The 19,828-nt window shown below is 42.7% G+C and overlaps 1 protein-coding gene and 1 pseudogene across 3 annotated transcripts in view; one reads left to right on the top strand and one right to left on the bottom strand.

The window, feature by feature from the left end:
* The first annotated feature begins 51 nt into the window (after positions 1 to 51).
* RNF41 (ring finger protein 41) overlaps positions 52 to 19,828 on the top strand; it is a 28,177-nt gene continuing 8,400 nt past the window's right edge. Inside the window, exons 1-3 of one of the 3 annotated variants that reach the window (XM_042946860.1) lie at positions 88 to 252; positions 777 to 888; positions 2,992 to 3,176. The gene's annotated coding sequence lies outside the window, so the exon portion shown is untranslated. The other 2 variants (XM_042946861.1, XM_042946859.1) reach the window with 2 other exon arrangements.
* Positions 14,637 to 15,090, bottom strand: LOC122224695 (annotated as a pseudogene).

The following is a 19,828-nucleotide window of genomic DNA, read 5'->3' as shown; positions in this document are numbered from 1 at the left end:
GTCTAGTCTAGGTCCGAGTTAAACAGAGAGGCGGAGTTTGGTGACGAGATTCCGCCGGGTTGCGTAGCAGTGGTAGGCGGGGCAAGGGATCCGTCTCACAAGGCGACGAGTGGTTGGAACCTTTCCTCTCCTTCCCCTTCCCCTTCCCCTCCCAGGAAAGGCTGGGACCCGGCACCCGAGCTATTCCGTGGCCGCTGCGGCCTCAGCTTCAGCCGGGCCGGGGTACGAAGAGTCCAGACCGCTTCCAGGGCGGTGCGTACTGCGCCTGCGCCGGCTCCCACCTAAAAGAGGGTGTGGGAGGGGAGGGGGCGATGTCCCACCGGGATTGGGGCACGGGTTCGAGATATTGGAGGTCAGGAGAAGGGTTAGGAGTAAAGATGAAAAATGGAGCAAGGGAACAGGGATAGGGAGGAGTCGGGAGGTGAGAAAGGGGCGCTGGAGGGTGGGTTGCGGGGGAGGTCCATTGGAGTAGGGTAGCCTTAAGTGCGGGAGGGGGTCTGGGCTGGCTGGAGGACAGGAAAGAAGGGACCTGGGGTTGCAACGTGGTATTTAAATGGGGAGTGTTGACGGGTTGAGAGGGGAGGAAGGGAATATTCTGGGGGCCAGCCTGGGCAGGGGTGGCGGAACCTGAACCCCCGCCCTCGAAGCGCCATAGCTTGGCTCCTCTCCCGTGCCTTGTCTTTGGCAGCCTTGTCTTCCTTCTCCATTCCTTCCCCCCCCTCCCCCCCTCCGTGAAGGAATCTCACATTCCTTACATCCCTTCCTTGGGTTTGCAGCCAGGCCCTTTATACAGACTTCACTCACCGGAAAGCCTTCCCCAACCCAGAACTCTGTGAAATTGGGGAGTGGGAAGGAGGGGGCTGGAGAAGGAGCAGAAAACTAAGAGAGGTGAGAGTGTTTTGCTTGAGGGACTGACATCTTCCCCATTCACAAACTGACTTCATTCCACCTAACAACAAGTGTGGCTATTCAGGAGCCACTGTTCATGGGGGATGGGCTGTGATAGTGACAGTCTAATCACTTCCTATACAGGTGGTTTTAGAGTCTGACAATAGGACAAGAAACTGATAGTGTTGCTGGCTGATAGTTTCCCTCCAGATAGGAATGGGGTAGACTAGTATTAGGGAATTTGAGTGATATGATAGTGGTACTACCCTGTGTGTCCAGCCGACTCTGTGGCTGGGCCTGGTTCCTAGTAATTAAAAAGGAACCAAGCTTCTTTCAAGCATTCCCTCACCTGCCTTCAGTACTCTTAAATTTATTTTGCATTTTATTACTACAAAACCTTACCTGAGACATAGCTGTATTCAGTATGTTTTCACATTTATTATGTCTCTGATTGTTCTAGTACAACATATTAGGTAGATAAGGCAGGTATCTTCCCTACTTGTCGGGTGAAGACATTAAAAACTATAGAAAGGATACTTGGCTTGTTTAAAGTCATACAGTTGGCAGAGCTGGGACCACAACCCGTCTCCTGACTCCTGGTCCTCCTCTCATTTGAAAAATCCTGTTTTGTTCTGGCTAAGGGAGCATCAGAGTAAGATTGTTTTTTTCCCAAGAGTGGGTAACAGTTTGCTTTCTGAGTCTGGAGCTTGTCAGTAGAAGACTGAGTATAGCCAACAGCAGTGGTTCGTGGAAGCATTTCGTGGAGTACAGGTGCATATGTCAGGCTGTTGGGAGATAGGGTGTTGTCAAAATGGAAGCAGCATTATATTCTCCTTTGTGTTATGGATGAGGGAGAAACAACTCCCACCCCCAACCCCTCAAATAGAAAGTGGGTCTGGCATTGCACATTTATCGCTCTGTTAGTTTAAAAATGCCACGCTAAAACGTGTTGTGGCTGATGAGTATAGTGAACTAATCAGTGTGTGTGCCAGGCTCAGAAGATGAAATAATCTCAGTTTTATGTATAAAAATTATCATCATCCTATTCCTTTGTTATGCAGCCCTTAATCTATTGATAGCCATGTGATGTTGACAAGAGGAGTTGGAATAGTTGCTATGCTCCTGTGTAGTATTGAGTAGATCTCTCAGCACCCTTCATCTGAAGCCTTGTCCCTCTTGGTTCCATTCTTTTAGTAATGAGAGTCTAGTCTGCCTATTCATACTGCTACCTCTAGTATTCCCAGTTGCCCAGTCTGGAATAATTTCCTGTTTCACTGTCTCTTCATTAAAAAAAGAAAAAAAAATTTTTAGTGTTTATTTATTTTTGAGAGAGAGAGAGAGAGACAGAGTGTGGGCAAGGGAGGGGCAGAGAGAGAGGGAGACACAGAATCCAAAGCAGGCTCCAGGCTCTGAGCTGTCAGCACAGAGCCTGATATGGGGCTCAAACCCATGAACCTCGAGATCATAACCTGAGCCGTTGGACACTTAACCCACTGAGCCACCCAAGCACCCCCCTGTGGCCCCCCCCCCCCCACCTTTTTAATAAAGCCTGATACCCTCAGGAATATTTTCTGACTTGGGAAGTAGAATCACACCTGTATGAACATTCTTGAGTATCTTCTTATGAAATAGTATTTTCCAGTTGGAGGGTGGGATTAGAATTCTTTTTACATGAATTCAGTAATTTATGTGAAAGCATTTGGGAAACATTTAAGCATCATACTGTGCATATAAGGTATCATTGATCTGTGCGTTGTATAGCCACAGATCTGGAATCATTGACATTATTTGTGGTTGTGTACACCGAGTAAGAGAATCTTTCTGTCTCAAACAGTGCTTCTTCTTCATATTTATTCTTGTCCCTTTCTCTGCCTCTCTCAGCTCTGTTTGAATCTCTTGGACTGTGTGTGTGTGTGATTTCTTAGCCAGTAACCTCCATCCTTAGAAGTTAGTGCTGTGTCCTCAGCTCTGAAACCTGTAGGCCTTAATGGAATTGTCTCCTCCTCCTCCTCAACCAACTGCCAGATCCAATCTGTCTAGTCTCACTGCCAAGTGGAGGTAGTTCCCCTGACTCACCTTTTTCTTCCTTGTTCCTATTAATAGAGTGCTCCTGATTGTGACATCACATCCATCCCCTTGGCGATGGAGCTTGTCACTAGGAAGGAAGACTCAGTCGGAGAATAGCCAACAAGATGGGTTACTGGGAGCGTCTCCTGAGTGGCACTGAGTGGAGGCATCAGGGGGTTGGAGCCTTGTGAACAGGGAGCCTACCCCCCAACACTTGGAAGGTAAAGAGCCTTGATTCAGAATCCCATTCCAGAATTCAGGTCTCTTCTCATCCTATCTGAGTTCCTTCTGCTTTTGAAAACCTGATTCTTGAAATTCTTCTGCATAAAGCTTTCTGTGATTAATCCACATCAGTCTGTTCTGTGCCTATTTATATCTTACAGTAACCTTTACTTGGAAAACTGCTTAGTAAATTTTATGTTTTTTTAATGTGTTTTATATCTTGCATATACTCACTCATTGGACTCAAGCCTACACCTTAGTTTGAGGACAAGGATTGTGTTTTCTGTATCTTTTACATGCCTCTTTTGGCAAGGGGGCTGTGTATAGAGAATGAAGATGAGATTTGGGGCAACCACACAGAGTGCTTGGTGCTGGTGACTAAGTGGAAGGTCTTTGCTGCCCTTTGAGGCCTAGTAGGCTTCCCTTCAAGTGTTAAGTACATTCTTGAATTGTGTGCCCTCTGGATTCTTTTGTAAATTGAACCAATTAAAATATGCTAAAGGAATTTTAATTTTGAAATCCTTTGTGGTGGGGTGCATGGCTCACTCAGTCAGTAGACCATGTGACTCTTGATCTCAGGGGACTCTTGATTGTGGGATCATGAGTTCAAGCCCCCTGTTGGGCATAGAGCTTACTAAAAAAATAAATAAATAAATCAACCAACCAACCCACCTACCCTCACTGTGGTAAATCTAGTATGGATCACAGCATTCTAGAATTAAACAGAACCTTTGGGACAATGTAGCCCATCCCCTCATCTCACAAGTGAGGAAATTTAGTTCCTCAGAAGTAATTTCTCTAAGAGGAGGAGTGACTTCAGTCTAAGGACTCTGCTGCTTAAAGAAAAAAATACCACTTCCTTTCACTTAAAAAGTCGAGAAAGTTGAGGTGTCTGGGTGGGCTCAGTCGGTTAAATGTATGACTTTGGCTTAGGTCATGATGTCACGGTTGGTGGGTTCAAGTCCTATATTTGGCTCTTTGCTGTCAGCGTGGAGTCCACTTCATATCCTCTGTCTCCCCCTCTTTGTGCTCCTCCCATGTATGCGCTTTCTCTCTCTTTCTCAAAAATAAACAAACATTAAAAAAAAAAAAGGCGGGGCACTTGGGTGACTCATTCTGTTAAGTATCCTTAACCGTCTTCGGCTCAGGTCATGATCTCTCGGTTCACGAGTTTGAGCGGTTCACGAGTTTGAGCCCTGTTTCCAGCTTTGTGCTAACCGCTCAGAGCTTGGAGCGGCTTCGGATTCTGTGTCTCTCTTTCTGCCCCTCCCCCACTTGTGCTCTGTCTCTTTCTCTCTCTTTCTCCCTCTGAGAAATAAATAAACATTAGAAATTTTTTAAAAAAGGGGCTGGGTGCACCTGGGTGGCTCAGTTGCTTTTAGCAGTCTGACTCCGATTTCGGCTCAGGTCATGATCTCATCGTTCATGAGTTCGAGCCCCACATTGGGCTCTGCGCTGACAGTGTGGAGCCTGCTTGGGATATTCTCTCTCTCTCTCTCTCTCTCTCTCTCTCTTTCTTTCTCTTTCTGCTCCTCCCCTGGTCACATACTCTCTCTCTCTCAAATAAACTTAAAAAAAAAAAAGTCAAGAGAGTTGCCTAAAAAGAGGAAGGTCAGTTAGTCATAAGGCACCTTGTATAATGTAATTACCCCTAATTTATTTTTTTCAATATTTTTTTCTTTTTTTAAATGTGTATTTTTGAGAGCAAGAGAGAGAGAGACAGAGAGACAGAGCAGGAGTGGGGGAGCAGCAGAGAGAGAGAGACACAGAATCCTACATAGGAAACACAGGCTCCAGGCTCTCAGCTGTCAGCACAGAGCCTGACTCAGGGCTCAAACCCACGAAGCATGAGATCATGACCTGAGCCAAAGTTGGTTGCTCAACTGACTGAGCCACCCAGACGCCCCTACCTCCTAATTTAGATATTTTTGTTTTATATGCTGAAACTCAGAATCATGTAATTTGTAGAGCACCTTAGAATTTATGTAGTCCAAGATGCTTCATTTCTTGTGGAGTATGGAAACTGAGGCCCAGAGAGTTTAAGTAATTTGCCCAAGGTCACACATTTGGTCCGTTGTGGAGCTAGAGCTGGGTCTCAGGTTTCTGTATTCCCAACTCAGTTTCCTTTTTTTCCATTCACCGAGAGACAGGAAGATTTGTAATGAAATGTGAGACCCTTCACCAGTTAATTTTATTCACTAGATTGAAATTCCTAGACATTACCTGTTTCTTTACACTGGAGCAGGTTATGGGGCCCTCTAGCCATGTGTCTGGTGGTTTGTAGTAATTGGGGCTAGAGAATCCTCAGCCTCTGCACATCTGTTGTAGTCAGGGCAAGGAGAAGGGAGAATTGATAGAAGTGAGTCTACGATACGTATACCTGGCCTTTACCTTTATGCTTTTGCCAAGGATTGGTAATAGCATGTCCTTTTTACTCTAAAATATGAATTATAGTTAGAGTGGCTTCTCTGATATTTATCTTTGTGTGTGTGGGTGCTCACATGCATCTGACAGAAAGAGACAGTGTGCATGATTTGCACATCTGTTCATGGGTTCAAGAAACCCTGAATAAAGGAGGCTAAATGTTCAGGTTCCTTTAGGAACAATCTGTTTTGAATTCCTAGCTCTTTCCAGAGGTAGACCAGAGGAAACAACTGCAACAGCAGGTTAAAAGGTTATAGAAAGGGATAGGAGAAAGCTCTTGCATTTTTATAATACTGACCAGAACTATATAGAGAGACCCCAGTGTAACAGTAAGGAGATAAAGTAACATAACATTGAGTTCTGGCCTACAGAAAAGAAGGCTGGGAATGCAGTCTTTAGGATGTTCAAATTAGGGAGGTTGGCCAAACTCCTATAAGCCTGAAGGGACAGACACCTCAGTGCTACTTTAGTTCCGCTCCCCAGTTGAGTGAAACCTTCCAAGGCCTTTTTTTGTTCTACAACTCAAGGGAAATATCCAGGAAACTGTGCTTCCGGTGGCTATGGTCACTGGCTGTGACTCTTGAGGTCCCTGTGGTTTCAGTTTTATTAAGGTTTCTGCCTCCAGGGCAGTGAGCAGTTGAGTTCTTGTGGGGCATTCCCCTTGGAATGATAGTCTGCCCCTATGACAGCCTCATAGCCATGTTCAGAGTCCCAGAGAGTAGAAAGAATAATCAAGGAGCCTAGCCCATCAGCTTGATTATCTGCTTGAGGGCAGGGCAAGGAGCTGGCTTCCAAAGTTGTATATGATGTTTGTTTCCTACAGATGACAAATAGGGAATACCCTACTCAGATGAGAAATCTAAATTTCCCCTTAATTCTTGAGGCTGCACCCCTGAAAGAATGCAATTGTGTAAGAGTGGGTAAAACAGGGGAATCTCTGAGCACATAGAGGGACTTTTGATTTAGAAAGAACAGTGGCCAGCATCTCCCTAGAGCTTTGTAAACCCTGACTTTTTGGTGGTAAACTTGTAGCTCCTAACCCTGACTCATGGCTTCCCATGCGCTCTGGCCATCCTTTGCTAACAGAGGCAAGTTCTGTTCTGTTTATTTTGGGATGGGAGATCTCCTGAGACCCCATTAAGATAAGTTGCAGAATTTGTATTCCTCCTTGAGACAATGTTGTTAGCATTGATTTAAAATGAAAGTGCAGGGGTGCCTGGGTGGCTTAGTTGGTTTAAGTGACTTCAGCTCTGGTCATGATCTCACGGTTCATGGGTTCGAGCCCCATGTCAGGCTCTGTGCTGACAGTTCAGAGCCTGGAGCCCGCTTCAGATTCTTTCTCTCCCCTTCTCTCTGTCCATTTCCTGCTCAACACTCTCTCTCTCTCTCAGAAATAAATAAATGTTAAGAAGAGTTAAAAAAAAAAAAAAGATAAAACGAAAGCACAACTAGGTATTTATTCAGAGGATACAAAATGCTGATTCGAATGGGTACATGCACCTCAATGTTTATAGCAGCACTATCAACAATAGCCAAATTATGGAAAAAGCCCAAATGTCCATCACCTGATGAATGGATAAAGATGTGGTATATATATACAATGGAATATTAATCGGCGATCAAAAAGAGATGAAATCTTGGGATGCCTGGGTGGCTCAGTCAGTTAAATGTCCAACTTTGGCTCAGGTCATGATCTCATAGTCATGGGATTGAGCCCCACTTTGGGCACTTCTTTGATGGTGTGGAGCCCGCTTGGGATTCTCTCTCTCTCCCCTTCTCTCTCTGCCCCTCCCCTGCTTCTGTTTTCTTTCTCTCTCAAAATAAATAAATAAACTTAAAGGGGTGCCTAGGTGGCTCAGTTGGTTAAGCCTCCAACTTTGGCTCTGGTCATGATCTCCCAGTTTGTGGGTTTGAGCCCTGCATTGGGCTCTGTGCTGACAGCTCAGAGCCTAGAGCCTGCTTTGGATTCTGTGTCTCCCTCTCTCTCTGTTCCTCCACTGCTTCCTCTCTCTCTCTCTCTAAAAAATAAGTAAACATTAAAAAAAATTTAAAAAAAGGAAAAAAACAATGAAATCTTGCCATTGGCAACAGCGTGGATGGAGCTAGAATATATAATACTAAGCGAAATAAGTCAGTCAGAGAAAGATAAATATCGTATGATTTCACTCATGTGGACTTTAAGAAACAAAACAGATGAAAAAAGAGGAAAGGAAGGAAGAATAAGATAAAAACAGGGAGGCAAACCATAAGAGACCCTTAAATTCAGAGAACAAACTGAGGGTTGCTGGAGGGGTGTTGGGTGGGGGGATGGGCATTAAGGAGGGCGCTTGTTAGTGTGAGCACTGGGTGCTGTGTGTAAGTGATGAATCACTAAATTCTCCTGAAGCCATTACACTATATGTTAACTAACTTGGATTTAAATAAAAGAAAGAAAGAAAGAAAGAAAGAAAGAAAGAAAGAAAGAAAGAAAGAGAAAGGGAGGGAAGGAGGAAGGAAGGAAGGAAGAAAGAAATTAAGAAAGAAAGAAAGAAAGAAAGAAAGAAAGAAAGAAAGAAAGAAAGAAAGGAAAAAAGAAAAAAAAGAAAGAAAGGAAAGAAAGAAAAGAGAAAGTGCAAGAGAGAAAGTGCAGGGGCGCCTAGGTGGCTCAGTCAGTTAAGCGTCTGACTCCTGATTTTGTCTGATTCCTGATTTCGGCTCAGGTCATGATCTCACAGCTGTGAGAATGAGCCCCAAGAGCCCACACTGGGCTCCACACTGGGCCCAGAGCCTACTTGAGATTCTCTCTCTCTTCCCCCTGCCCCTCCCCCTTATGCATATGCACTCTCTTACAAAATAACTAAAAAAATAAAATAAAAACAAAAGTAAAATCTTAGCATCTAGATTTTTTTAAAACTTTTTATTTATTTTGAGAAAGAGGAAGTGAGAGAGAGAGTATGAGTGGACGAGGAGCCCAGAGAGAAAATCCCAAGCAGGCTCCACACCGTCAGTGCAGAGCCAGACATGGGGCTCGAACTCACAAACTGAAATCATGACCTAAGCCAAAATCAAGAGTCAGAGGCTCAACTGACCCGACCACCCAGGCACTCCTCTTAGTATTTAAATTTTTTAATGTATACAATAGGGGCGCTTAGGTAGCTTAGTCAGTTAAGTGTCTGACTTTTGCTCAGGTCATGATCTTGTGGTTCTTGAGTTCCAGCTTCCGAATAAGGTTCTCTACTGTCAGTTCAGAGCCTGCTTCTCTCAAAAATAAACGTTAAAGGAGCCTGGGTGGCTCAGTTGGTTAAGCAGCCAACCTTTGATTTTAGCTCAGGTCATGATCTCATGGTTTGTGAATTCGAGCCCCACTTCAAGCTCTGCACTGATAATGAGGAACCTGCTTGGGATTCTCTCTCTCTCTCTGCCTCTCCCTTGCTCAAGCACTCACGTGCACGTACTGTCTCTCACATAAATAAACTTAAAATAAGTGTTTAAAAAATATGTACAGGGGCACTTGGGTGGCTCAGTCAGTTAAGCCTCTGACTTCAGCTCAGGTCATGATCTTGCACTCTGTGACTTCGAGCCCCATGTCGGGATCTGTGCTGACAGCTCAGAGCCTGGAGCCTGCTTCAGATTCTGTCTCCTCTCTCTGCCCCTCTGCCTCTCATGCTCTGTCTCTCTCTGTCTCTCTCTCTCTCAAAAAAAAATAAACACAAAAAATTTTTAAAAATGTGTACAATACACATAATTAAGTTTTATTTTTTAAAGATCTTTAAGTCCTTTCTGAGCCAGGTCTCCCTAATTTTATTTTTTAAATTGTTTTTTATATAAATGGGACCAGGACACCTGGGTGGCTCAGTCATTGAGCATCTGACTGTTGATTTCAGCTCAGGTCATGATCGCAGGGTTATAGGATCTAGCCCCATGTTGGGCTTCTCACTAAGCGTGGAGCCTGCTTGAGATTCTGTCTCTCTCTCCTTCTGCCCCTCTCTCCCATGCTCTCTCTCTCAAATTAAAAAAAAAAGGGACCATACTATTCATAAAACATACATTTTGCAACTTGAATTTTTCAAATTGGGAGGCAGCTTAGCAGTGGTTAAAAGCTTGGCTCTGGAGCCAGTCTGCCTGGATTTGAATCTGGCTCCACCACTTGTTAGCTGTATGATTTTGGACAAGCTTTTTAACCTTTGTGCATCTGTTACTCATCTATAAAATGTGGATAATGACAGTCCCGACCTCATAGAGTAACTCATAGAGTTGTAGGAATTGGATGAGTTAATATTCAAGAAATGCTTAGAATAATGCCTAGTGGGGAGACTGGGTGGCTCAGTCAAGCTTCCAACTTCAGCTCAAATAATGATCTCACAGTTTGTGAGTTCAAGCCCCAGCCTACTACTTTGGATCCTCTGGCCCCCGCCCACTGGCCTGCTCTCTCTCTCAAAAATAAACATTTATTTAACAGAATTTTTTTTTTAATAGAATTTTTGTTAATGTTTACTTATTTCTTAGAGAGCCCACATGAGTGGGGGGAGGAGCAGATAGAGAGGAAGACACAGAATCCGAAGTAAGCTCTACATGGTCAGCACAAAGCCTGACTTGGGGCTTGAACTCACTAACAGTGAGATCATGACCTGAGCCGAGGTTGGATGCTCAACCGATTGAGCCACCCAGGTGCCCCCTTAAAAATAAAATTCTTAAAAAAAAAAAAATAGTGGGGCGCCTGGATAGCTCAGTTGAGTGTCCCACTCTTGGTTTTGGCTGGAGTTGTGATCTCTTGGTTTGTGGGTTTGAACCCCGCCTTAGGCTGTGCGCTGGCAATGCAGAGCCTGCTTGGGATTCTGTCTCTCTCTCTCTGTCCCTCTGTCGCGTGGGTGCACTCTCTCTCTCTCTCTCTCTCAAAATAAATAAACTTTTCTGGGGTGCCTGGGTGGCTCAATCGGTTAAGCATTCGACTTCAGCTCAGGTCATGATCTCGCGGTTCACAAGTTCGAGCCCTGCGTTGGGCTCTGTGCTGACAGCTCAGAGCCTAGAGCCTGTTCAGATTCTGTGTCTGTCTCTCTCTGCCCCTCCCCTGCTCGTGTGTGCTCTCTCTCTCTCAAAAATAAATAAAACGTTACAAAAATAAATAAACTTTTAAAAAAAGTACTAAAAGTAGTACACTTAGAGACAGCTTCTCTGTATCCTCCTAGAAGCTCTCCAGTATAAATGCATACACACATAATATACTTTTTAACAAAAACGGTACTATATCATATATAATAAGCATAAATATGTCATTTTGTCATATAAATATATAATAAGATATAAGACAAGATATATACAAAGTATATTTAAGTAATTTAAATAAATTATTAATAAGAAACAAATATATCTAAGTCATATTAATGTCTCCTGGTATTGCATTTTTTAAAATCTCTTTCTTTTTAATGTTTGTTTATTTTCGAGAGAGAGACTGAGTGCAAGCAGGGGAGGGGCAGAGAGGGGGGAGATAGAGAATCGGAAGCAGGCTCCAGGCTCTGAGCTGTCAGCGTGGAGCCCGACATGGGGCTTGAACCCACAAACTGTGAGATCATGGCCTGAGCCAAAGTCTGTCGCTTAACTGACTGAGCCACCCAGGCACCCCTCCTGGTATTGCATTTTATAGATGTAAGGAATTCTGGATATTTGTGGTGTTCTTGATTTTTTTGCTGTTATGAACAACACTGAAACAACCTAGTACATTGTTTTTGCACCCTTCTAATTATTTCCTTAGGCTAAGTTCCTAGAAGTAGGATTGCTAGATAAAGGGTATATACTTTTTGGGGATATTTACTGTGTTTTTGTTGTTGTTCTCTTTAAAACATTTTTATTAGTGAAGTATAGTTGACATATAATGTTATATTATTTTCAGATATATAACAGTGATTTGACAGTTCTGTACACTCATTGCTTACCACCATAAGTGCAGTCCCCATGCAACATTATTACAATATTGTTGACTATATTCCCTGTGCTATCCTTCTATCCCCATGACTTGTTTTATAATTGGAAGTTTGTACCTCTTAATCTCCTTCACCTGTTTTACCCATCACCCCCACTTACTGCTTCTTTTGTTGTGATTCAATTTGATCAACTTTTTCTTGCGAGAGTACCTTTTTTCCAGACCTTATTATAGTATAGACATGTTATGTGTGTATGTTATGTTATTAAGACATGTATAGTATATGACTAATTTAGTGAATGTTTTGGACATATTTGTTTTAACCTTAACACTTTTCTTTCACAATTTAGGATAATTATAGATTTATTTCTTTATTTGAATATTGGATTCACACGGAGAGAAAATCTTTTATTTTTTTAATTTTTTTTTTTTTTAACGTTTATTTATTTTTGAGACAGAGAGTGACAGAGCATGAACGGGGGAGGGTCAGAGAGAGGGAGACACAGAATCCGAAACAGGCTCCAGGCTCTGAGCTGTCAGCACAGAGCCCGACGCGGGGCTCGAACTCACAGACCGTGAGATCATGACCTGAGCCGAAGTCGGCCACCCAACTGACTGAGCCACCCAGGCGCCCCTGTTTTTTTTTCTCTTAACGGTGTATCTTGGCAGTTGTTTCATACCTGGTGCTTTTTATTTTTTTATTTTTTATTATTTAAAAAGTTTTTTTAATGTTTATTTTTGAGAGAGAGAGAGACAGAGTGCAAGTGGGGAAGGGGCCTAGAGAGAGAGGGAGACACAGAATCTGAAGCAAGCTCCAGGCTCTGAGCCGTCTGCACAGAGTCCAGTGCAGGGCTCGAACTCATGAGCTGTGAGATCATGACCTGAGTCGAAGTCAGACACTTAACAGACTGAGCCACCCAGGTGCCCCTTTTACATTTTTTTTAGAGACAGTGATCAAGCAAGTGGGGTTGAGGGACAAGCAGAGAGAGACAGAGCGGGAGCAGAAGAGAGAATCTTAAGCAGATCCTGTGCTCAGCATGGAGCCCGATTCGGGGCTCATCCTGGGATCATGACCTGAGCCAAAATCAAGAGCTGGATGCTCAACGACTGAGCCACCCAGAGACCCCCATACCTGGTGCATTTTAAAGGCAGCAATGCTTTTTCTCCCCCCTCTGATAAATGTTATAGCTATTGTAGAGAAACCAAATTATAATTTATTTAATTAAATATTAAATTAGATATTGTGAAGTCAGCAGTTGAACAGATGAATTACAGATATTTTATTTTTGCCTATCCTATAGAGGCTACCTTAGGTACCTCCTCTTCTTGACTTTTTCTCTTGCCCCTCCTCCTCCTCCCAACTCTGTGTGTGTGTGTCTGGACTTAGCAGAGTGGCAGTAGCTATTATTCAGGACAGACTAACCAGTCATAGGTTGCGTTAATTGAAGTAGAGAAGAAAGGTGGTAATAGCCCTTCTGTAGCCCATGTTGGTCAATCCGCATGCGGAGCTGTGGGTACCCTGTTCTAGAGGGACAGGTATTCTAGAATGCTGTGACAAAAATGAGTCTGGGCTGGATGTTTCTCATCTGTGCTCTTGCTGCACCCTATCTTGACCTTTCCCAGGAGTGTCTAAGCACAGGGTGATTGACTGTTTGGTGCTGTGGAGAGGATTCCAGCCCTGGATGTTAAACCAGATGGTCTCTTATAGTCCATTCTAACTCAGCAAACATAAGACTCTTAACCAGGTCATGGGAGAAACTTCCGGGTATGCTCAAAATCTGTCTTTTATTTCTGTACTTCAAAAGTAAAAGCATTCCTGTATTTTTTAGTCTCGAGTAATTTCTAAATTTAAAAAGTATATATATTTTTTATAATATAGGAGACTTTAAAATTGAATTGCGACTAAAAAAAATGAATGCCTACTAAAGTATTTGGTGCTAAAAGTGGAAGAAAAACATCCTTAGCCTCACACCCAAGTAAAACCACTGGTAACGTTTTAGTGATTCTTTCTGGTCTTTTAATGTATGGGTTATTTATAAGTACACGTAAAGTTTGCTGGCACGATTTTTGAGAACTGATCTGGACTGCTTTTTGAGCCATTCTTCCTTCCTGCTTCAGACGTGTCCCTCTTCCTGTTTAACATGTTTCTGGATCTCCTGCCTACCCCTGCCTCAGTGACCAGATTCTCTCCTGTCTTACTTCCCCTTCTTCGCTAGCACTTTCCTCTTGGTACATCAACATCCATGGGCCTTTCTCACTGGAAGGAAAAACACCTCCACACAACCCACTTCCTCCACCTCCTGTTATCCTCCAGGTAGTTCTTTTGAAATCAAGCTTTTGACAGAGTTCTCTGCAGCCCCTGCCCCTCTGCCTCCCTTCTTGTTCACTCAGAACCACTGCAGTCTGGCTCCCACTTCATGCTGCACTGCATTGGCTCTTCACAGTGCCTCCCAGCTGCATGCAGCTGCTATCTGCCCTGGTGTCCGGTCTCACCTCACATCCTCACATTTCTTTCTTTCTTTCTTTCTTTCTTTCTTTCTTTCTTTCTCTCTCTCTCTCTCTTTTTCTTTTTCTTTCTTTCTTTCTTTCTTTCTTTCTCTCTCTTTTTCTTTTTCTTTCTTTCTTTCTTTCTTTCTTTCTCTTTTTCTCTTTCTTTCTTTCTTTCCTTCCTTCTTTCTTTCTTTCTTTCCTTCTTTCTTTCCTTCTTTCTTTCTTTCTTTTTTTTACAAGTGGATCAGTTTATTAAGTAGGAAGTGGAGAAAGTGGGGCACAAATAGAAGTATGTAACACCCAAACTGAACCAAATCTGAGATTCCTGAAAAAATATCTTTAGGTTACACAGTTGGCCACTTCTCCCCTGTTGACACAGGGGCTTATCAGGGGAGATGAGGGAATAAGTCAGGTGACAGGATCAGTGGTTGCTTCCTGGGGCTGGGATGGAGCTGGGAATGATCTCTATGGATTTTTTTTTTTTAATTTTTTAAATTTATTTTTGAGAGAGAGACAGAGCATGAGTAGAGGACAGGCAGAGAGAGGGGGAGATACAGAATCTGCAGCAGGCTCCAGGCTCTGAGCTGTCCGCGCAGAGCCCAACATGGGGCTCACACCTTGGGAACCGCAAGATCATGACGTGAGCTGAAGTTGGACGCTTAACTGACTGAGCCACCCAGGTGCCCTGATCTCTGTGGAGATCAAGGCCAGGTCTTGAGCTCAGGATCAAGACTTCATAGCGGATGGAGCCAGACCAAGCAAAGATGGCTACAACCATGAAGCCCTGCACAGCAGTCTGGGTGCACATAATGAGCTGAGGACGGTGGCTCTAACCCCGATGGAAGCAGTAGAGGCTGTAGGTTAGGGCGGCCGGACGTGCACAGCCAGCCTACAGTTATCACTGGGTTCTTGAGGGTCTTGCAAAGGAACTTTCCCCTGAAGCTTTCCAAAGTGCTGCAGACACTGGGGCTAAAGCCCTCGGTCACTAGGGGCTGTGATGGTTCAAAGGGTGCCTCCAGAGTAACAGGGGCCACCATGTCCTGGGGAACAGCTTTGAGAAAATACTGATTTTTTTATTGTTATCAGTCTTGACTGCAGCTTTTGATACTTCCTTTCCTCCTCTAAGCACTCCACTTCCTTGACTTTTTTTTTTTTTTTTGTGGTAAAAAACACATAACGTAAAATTTGCCATCTTAACTGTTTTTGAGTATACGGTTCAGGAATGTTAAGTATGCTCACATTGTTATGAAACATCTCCAGAACTTTTTTTATCTTGCAAAACTGAAACTCTGTACACATTAAACAAAATTCCCCTTCCTCCAACTCCCTTGACTTTTATGAGCCTCTTCTTGCCAGAATTTTCTCTTATCTCTGGTCAGTCTCAGACTTTAAAAAAAATTTTTTTTTGTAGGCTTCTTTTTTTTCCCTTTCCTTTTAAATGTCATTATTAAAGTATTCTTATGCACTATTGGTGGTAGTATAAACTGAAAAGGCCTTTCCAGATGATAGGGAGTATATTATCTAGGAAAATAAATCATAGTCCTGTCATTCAACCCAGCAGTTTTTCCTCTGGGAATCTGTTTTAGGAGAGAGATTTGATCTTGTGCTCAAAAAAAATCATGTTACCAAAGTGTTAATTGCAACATGATTTGTTTCAGGGGTAAAAAATGGCAACCAGACAAATGTAAGTCCTGAGGGGAATGGCAAAATGCATTGTAACCAATGTTTGGACTAGTAGATTGGAATTTAAAAAAAATTTTTTTTTTAATGTTTGTTTAGAGAGAGACAGAATGCAAGTAGGGGAAGAGCAGAGAGAGAGAGGGAGACACAGAACGGAAGCAGGCTCCAGGCTCTGAGCTGTCAGCTGACTCTGGCTCGGGATATGATCTGGTTCGTGAGTTCGAGACCTGCATCAGGCTCGTCCTGACAGCTTGGAGCCTGGAGCCTATTTTGGATTCTGTGTCTTCCTCCCTCCCTCTCTCTCTGCCCCTCCCTTGCTCACACTCTCTGTCTCTCAAAAATAAAATAAACAAACAAACAAAAAAAAATAGGGGCGCCTCAGTGGCTCAGTCGGTTGATCGTCCAACTTCAGCTCAGGTTATGAGTTTGCAGTTCATGAGTTCAAGTTCCACATCGGGCTCTGTGCTGACAGCTCAGAGCCTGGAGCCTGCTCCAGATTCTGTGTCTCCCTCTCTCTCTACCCCTTCCTCACTTGGCACTCTGTGTCTCTCTCAAAAATAAACAAAAGTTTTTAAAAAAAAAATAAAAAAAACTGGGGCTCCTGGGTGGCTCAGTTAGTTGAGCGTCTGACTTTGGCTCAGGTCATGGTCTTACGGTTTGTGAATTCAAGCCCCGTGTCGGGCTTTGTGCTAAGCCTGTTTTGGATTCTGTGTCTCTTTCTTTCTGCCCCTCCCCTGCTCGTGCTCTGTTTCTCTCTCTCTATCTCAAAAATTAAACATTAAAACAAAAAAAAATTTTTTTATAAATAAATAAATAAATAAATGAATGGAGAATGTAGTCATGTATTACTTGTGAAAAAAGGAAGGTAAGAAATAAAGCAAAGAATCAGTGCCCTCCAGGGTTCTATATTCTTCAGACCCTTCCTCATATTCTGTTTTTATTCTGTGTACTTTCCCTGTGTGGCCTCTCAAAACCCCTGGTGTCAGCTACCATCTTCAAGATTTCTACTTGGAATCTCAAACTCTACATGTCCAACACTAGGATCATTGTTTTTATTCCCTAATTCTGATCTTTTTATTTAAATTCTTATTTTGGTAAGTAAGAATTCACCATTAACTATCTAAGGCAGAAACAAAGGAGTCATATACATTCTTCTTTTAAAAGAAGAAAGAATATAGATTCTTTCTCTTAATTGCCTTTATTTGAGCCTTTATACTATTTTTTTAAATGTTTATTTACCTATTTTTGAGAGAGAAGGAGAGCACAAGTGGGGAAGGGTCAGAGAGAGAGTGAGACAGAGAATCCGAAGTGGGCTCCAAGCTCCCAGCTGTCAGCTCTGAGCCCGACACGGAACTCGAACCCACAAGCTATGGGATCATGACCTGAGCCTAAGTCAAATGCTTAACCAACTGAGCCACCCAGTTGAGCCTTTATATTTTTCTGAATTTTTACAGTAACCTCCTAAAAAGGTCTTTCTCTTACTCTTATCTTCCCTACCGCCTACTTTTTCTACACTGCTGCCAGAATTATCTGACAAACAGAAAACCGATCATGTCAATTTCTTTTTTTTTTTTTAAGTTTATTTATTGATTTTGAGACGGAGAGATAGAGCACAAGTGGGGGAGGGACAGAGGGAGAGAGAGAGAGGAGAATCTGAAGCAGCCTCTGCACTGTCAGCACAAAGCCCAATAGAGGGCTCAAACCCAGGAACCATGAGATCATGATCTGAGCCAAAACGAAGAGTCAGACACTTAATTGACTGAGCCACCCAGGAATCCCTGATCATGTCAATTTCTTAATCAAAGGATTAGAGTTAGTGTCACCTGGAATGATACAAATCAACATATGCTTCTATGTGATGTATTAAGAACACAGTATTACTTCCATGGCATTTTTGTCCAAAATGAAACCTGAATTTAATCATGAGGAAACATCAGACAAACCCACACTGAGAGACCTTCTCATTTAACTGGCCTGTATTCTTAAAATACCAAGGTAATGAAAGACCCAAAAGTGTTAGTAACTTTTTCAGATTAAGAGAGTTTAAAGAAGCTTCACAATTCAGTGAAACACAGTCTTGAATATTGTTTTGCTAAAGGAGATTATTGGGACAAGTGGCAAAATTGGAAAGGGGTTAGTAAATAATAGTATTATGTCAATGTTAGTATCCTGATTTCTATAATTTTACTATCATTATGTAAGAGAATGTTCTTATTTTTAGGAAATACACAGTAAAGTTATTTAGGGGTAAAGGCAACAAGTTTATAATTTATTCTCCAGTAGCTCAGAAAATTTTTATCTATTCACATTTATATAGAGCGATTATAAAAAATATGGTAGGGTGTTAACATTCAGGGAATCTAGATGAAGGGTAAATGGGGTCTTTTTACTATTTGTGCAACTTTTCTGAAAGTCTGAAGTTGTCAGAATAAAAATATATAAATGTATGTCAACAAAAGAAATCCTTCAGGTACTTCCATAGCTTTCAGGTTAATTTCAAGTATAGTGTAGTGTCCCAGGGCCTTCAGTGCTTGGCTGCTGCCCACCTCTCTTTACTCATCTTCCAGCCCATCTCTGCCTAAACTCTCAGCTGACTTCTTGCTTCTTCATGCTATTTTATCTACCTTAGAAGCCCCATAGGGTTGTGGGAGAGGGATGGGCTAAATGGGTAAGGAGCACTAAGGAATCTACTCCTGAAATCATTGTTGCACTATATGCTAACTAATTTGTATGTAAATTAAAAAAAAAAAAAAAAAAAAAAAAAAAGTCCCATCCCCTGCTCTACATTGCTAACTCATCATTCTTTAAACCAGTGGTTCTGAACCAGGGGTGATTTTGTCCCTCAGAGGATATATGTCAAAGTGTAAAGACATGTTCGGTGTCACAACTGGAGGACTACTACTAACTTTTGGTGGGTAGAGGCCAGGGATGCTGCTAAACACTCTTCAGTGCAGGCCAGACCGCTACAACAAGGAACTTTCTAGCTCAGATGACTACAGTGCTGTGATTGAGAACACTTGTTCTAAACATACTTTGAGAGCCATTTGTCAGAAGTCTTTCTGACCATTCCAAGTCTGGTTTAGAATTCTCTCTTCTGTGTTCCTCTAGTACCTTGTGCTTTTCTCTTCCTCGTCACTTATCTCAGGGGGACTAGGTTTCATTAGGCTTATTGGTATATAGATGGCACTCAGTAAGTGTTTGTTATTTGAATACTGTGTAGATTGTTTTACAGTAAAGTTTTTGGCTAAACTTTTTAAAGTTTTTTTGGTTTTTTTTTTTGGTTTTTTTTTGAGAGAGAGTGAGGGAGAGAATGAGCGGAGGAGGGGCAAAAAGAGAGGGGGACAGAGGATCTGAAGCAGGTTCCATGCTGACAGCAACAAGCCTGATGTGGCGCTCGAAACTCGTGAAGCCCAAACTCCTTACATAAGACTTCTCATGGCAAGGCCCTTGCTTGCCACTCTAGCCTTGTATCTAGTCACTCCCTCCTTTGGATCCTTCAGGTCAACCTTTTTCTGAACCATGTAGAGTTCCCTGAACCAATCATATGCCCTCTTACTTCTGGGCTTTTGAATGTGCTGTTTCATGTGCCTAAAGCCCTAATGCTAATGCCCCACCCTGCCCCCATCCCCAATACCTAGCTACTCTTGTTTGTCCTGTTGGTGACACCTACTCCTGTAAAACTCAAAACTACCCTCTCCTTTTAGCCTGGGTTAGGTGTCCACATCTCTTGCCCTCATAATGCCCTGTCAAACATTTATCACTTCTTTTTTTTTTTTTTTAATTTTTAAAGTTTGTTTATTTTGAGAGAGGGAGAGAGAGAATCCTAAGCAGGCTCCACACTGTCAGCACAGAGCTCAACATGGGGCTCAAACTCACAGACCGTGATATCATGACTTGAGCCGAAACCAAGAGTTGGACACTTAATTGACTGAGCCACCCAGGCACCCCGGTCACTTCATATTTTAAGTGTATGGTTATGTAATATCTTCTACCATTAGAATTAAGTTTCTTGAGTCAGATTTCTTTCTCCCAAATGACTGGCACATAGTAGGCTTTCAATGAATAATTGTTGGACAAATGAATGGATCTTGGCCATGAGTTCCAGGTTGGCACATATTTGTAGGCTTCTTCTGAATTGGCCTCTTTTTCCTCTTGCTCCTT

The sequence above is a fragment of the Panthera leo genome, chromosome B4, assembly GCF_018350215.1.
Source record: "Panthera leo isolate Ple1 chromosome B4, P.leo_Ple1_pat1.1, whole genome shotgun sequence".
In the NCBI taxonomy this organism is placed as follows: Eukaryota; Metazoa; Chordata; class Mammalia; order Carnivora; family Felidae; genus Panthera; species Panthera leo.
This window is presented reverse-complemented; position numbering and strand designations above follow the sequence as displayed.